The sequence below is a fragment of the Oryzias melastigma genome, linkage group LG18 (assembly GCF_002922805.2).
Source record: "Oryzias melastigma strain HK-1 linkage group LG18, ASM292280v2, whole genome shotgun sequence".
NCBI classification, from domain to species: Eukaryota; Metazoa; Chordata; class Actinopteri; order Beloniformes; family Adrianichthyidae; genus Oryzias; species Oryzias melastigma.
The window spans coordinates 3,061,745-3,065,417 of record NC_050529.1 but is presented as its reverse complement, the minus strand read 5'-3'; the positions used below and the strand labels follow the sequence as shown (position 1 = coordinate 3,065,417).

Genomic DNA, 3,673 nt, shown 5'->3' with positions numbered 1-3,673 from the left:
TATGTTATTTTTACCCAGGGCCCCCAAATCGCTGAGTCCGTCCCTGGAGAAAAGACAGTTCTGTCAGTAAGCAGTAATCTGGACCGTTACAGGAACATTCCCGGTTCTGGTGGATCCTCGTTTCTCCTCCATCAGGAGATTTCTGTCTCTCTGTCTCATGAAGAGAATCAGAATCTCCTGGTGTCACTTCCTCCCACAGACTCTCAAACAATCATCATCTCTGCTGTTTAACCGCCAAGTTCTAACGACTTAAAGAACTTTCTAGTTTATCTTTATCTCGCCTGATGCTCTGGAAACAGACGAACCGACCAGAACCAAGAACAGAAAGGAACTGATGATCCACATTTTTGGAGACTCAGCTGCGATCTCCATCAGAACTGTACCGCCGCCACTTTAGGGGCGTGGTCTGTTGATTGGCAGCTCAGTGAACCAATCAGGATTCAGTTTTACTGTGTCCCTGTAAACATGTGGGTTTTTTCCTTTCTTGTTTCTTTATTAGACTGAGATGGGGCAGATGTATCATGAAAGGAAGAAGGAAAGAGAGAGTTAGAGTTGTAAAACGTCTTTAAAAATCAAGCAGCGTTTTACAAATGAAGAATTATGAGGACAGGAAATGAGTTTAAAAAGCAAGTGAAAAACATCAATCTAAACTCAAAAATTCAACACCAACTAATCTCTCTGAAACTGAACTCTATTCCCAACTGAGCTACCAACCGTTTCCAGAAAAGAAATAAAACATCGTCAGACCCGGTCGTCTGGATCCGGTCGTCTGGGACCTTCAAACCATCTGCCTTTTAAATGGACCATACCACGAAAAACGACTTTTTGAGCTTTAAAGTGTAACATACTGTCAATTACTCACTACAAATAACTCCAAAGTGGTATTTTAATCTGTTTATTTCTGAGATATCCTCACAAACCTGCACTTTCAACACGGGCTGACAGCTGGTTCCACCTGCAGCAGGTTTATTAGTTCAGACAGGAACCAAGAACAGCTAAAAGTCCACAAATAAATTCAGTGTTTGTTACTTAACTCCTTTAAGAGTTTCATTTGATCAAATAACCTGTAACACAAATCAGAAGTCCTTAGTGAACTCAAATCTTTTACAAATTTGGATTACAAACTCTTGTTATTTAGTTTCACTTGTTAGTCACACATTGAAACTCAATAATCTCTTTATGATGAACTCATCTCTGCAGTGGAAAAGTCCCTTTCTCCTCCTTCCTTCCTGTCTTCTCACACAGATTGAGGAATGTTTTGGATTTTGGCATCTTTCAGTGCACAACACAAAACTCTGTGTGTCAAACTGTAGCTACATTCTTTTCATCGGATGTAACCTCTCTCTTCCTCTTTAGTCGACTCCCACAGTCGCACACACCAGGGAAGTTTCAGGAGGTAAGCAAACGTAAGAAAAACTTGATCCAGAACAGAATTCTTTCCTCGGGGGGACGACCAAAAACACTATGAAGACCCCAAAAGTTGGACTTGCGTCAAGACAAAAAGGTCTCAGTTTCAGAGAAAACTCCTCCACACCACAGAACACAAGGATTACTTTAGCAGAGAACAGTCAGAACACCCACAATATGTAGATCGCAGTTCATTAAACTATATGCACAATTTTATTAAGTATTTTGGATAAGATTAAACAAGTTTACTTTGCTATTATTGAAGCAAAATTCAAAACACTAAAATATTGCATAGAGAATTATGGCTGTACTCAAATACGCGTTTTTATTTTGATATAATCCACTGTGAACAACAAGCACATCTGGTCTAAATCTACTGGAGTCACTTCTAAAATATGCACACTCTCCCCTCCTGCTTCCCTGAAGCAGATCCAACCTCTGGCACATAAAACATAAACATCAAGATACGGGGAGTTCAGGTAAAGCTTGTAAGAAACAGAGAAATGGGGTTTGAAAACTCAAAGTTTGTGGATTTTGATCAGAACATGTTTACTTACAGAGGAGCAAAAAAGTATTCAGTCAGCCGCCAATTATTCAAGTTCTCCTACTGAAAAAGATGAGAGGTCTGTAGTTTCATAGATATACCACAACTATGAGAGATAAAATGAGGAAAAAACATCCAGAAAATCACACTTATCTAATTTTTAGAGTTTATGTGTAAATTATGATGGAAAGTAATTTGTAGAATAAATTTGAGTCAAACTGAATCAAATTTAACTCTGAGGAAGACATTTCATCCTCGTCTGAATTAATTACTTTTTTAATCTACATTGTGTTAAATTTTACTCATAGTAGAAACTAATTTTATTCTAATGGCTAAACTCTGGTGGTGTTTGCAGACCAGAACTATCTGGATGGAAGGCCCGATCCNNNTCCCCCCCCCCCCCCCCTTTGTTTATCCCTACAAACAGAGAGTTATGGAAAAAATACCGTTTAATATTTCAGACGGGACTTTCATTTGATGACGTCATCAATATCACCGGTCTGCTGGCTTTAGCACGGAGCTTCCAGCTCTTGAATATACATAACAACAGCGGTTTTATAACTTTAAACAGTCACGCTACAATATAAAATCATTACTTACATTTAAAGGTAAACTTCTGAGGTTCAGAGAACGCCAACGTGAAGAAAAGAGCTTCTCTTTACTCTCTGATGGAGGACTCTGGACCTCTCTGGAGTGTGAGACTGAAAAAATCATCATCCGGAGACGACTTTGACTGACACTCCAAATCAAGGGGGAGGGAGAAGGGAATCAGAGAAGGGGAGGATTCAGAACCCGAGCAGCAGAGTTCTGAATAAGCTGCAGTTTCCTGATGGATTTTTTTGGTAGTCCTGTAAAAACACTGTTACAGTAATCAAGTCGACTAAAGATGAAAGCATGCACTAGTTTCTCCAGGTCCTGCTTAGACATCAGATCTTTAATCCTTGAGATATTTTTGAGATGATAATAGGCTGATTTAGTGACTGCCTTAATGTGTTTATCAAAATTTAAGTCTGTGTCTATCACTACACCCAAGTTTCTGGCCTGGTTGGTAGTTTTTAGTTGAATAGATTGAAGCTCTGTAGTGACGTCCAACCTTTTTTCTTTAGCCCCAAAGACAATAACCTCAGTTTTGTTTTTGTTTAATTGAAGTAAGTTGTGACACATCCAGTCATTAATGTCCTCAATACATTTACCAAGAGCCTGTACAGGGCCTCGGTCTCCTGGTGTCAGTCTAATATATATCTGTGTGTCATCTGCATAGCTATGGTAACTAATGTTGTTGTTCTTTATAACCTGGGCCAGTGGGAGCATGTAGATGTTAAATAGAAGTGGTCCCAGGATGGAGCCTTGGGGCACTCCACATGTAATTTCTATTGGCTCAGATGTAGGTGTGTAAAGGATCATGGATAATCCGTGGTCCGTAAGGATCAGAGACTACGTTTAGACAAATGCGTGTACCGTGGACCACACCAACCACCACCCCCCGATCAAGGGTGGTCCTCTTGCTTGTGCTGGAGGGGCTGGCATGGGGCTCCGGTCCTAGGGGGCCCGCCTGCGTTTGGGGGGGGCGGTTTGCCTGCACCTGGGGGCTGGGATCACTCCCTCTCTGGCTCTGGGCCAGGTGCGGCAACCCCCTTGGGGCCTGCCGTTGTGGCGGTGTCTTGGGGGGGCGGTCTGGCCCCGTCTGGTGGGGAGCCTTTCCGTGGGGAGCAGGGTCCCATT

The 3,673-nt window shown here is 41.7% G+C and overlaps 1 protein-coding gene across 1 annotated transcript in view; it reads right to left on the bottom strand.

Annotated features, from left to right (window-relative positions):
• Positions 1–2,815, bottom strand: part of LOC112143484 (protein turtle) — a gene marked incomplete at its 3' end in the record, with an annotated part of 6,140 nt that extends 3,325 nt beyond the window's left edge. Inside the window, 1 exon segment of the mRNA XM_024267503.2 lies at positions 2,552–2,815.
• Positions 2,816–3,673: the final 858 nt, after the last annotated feature.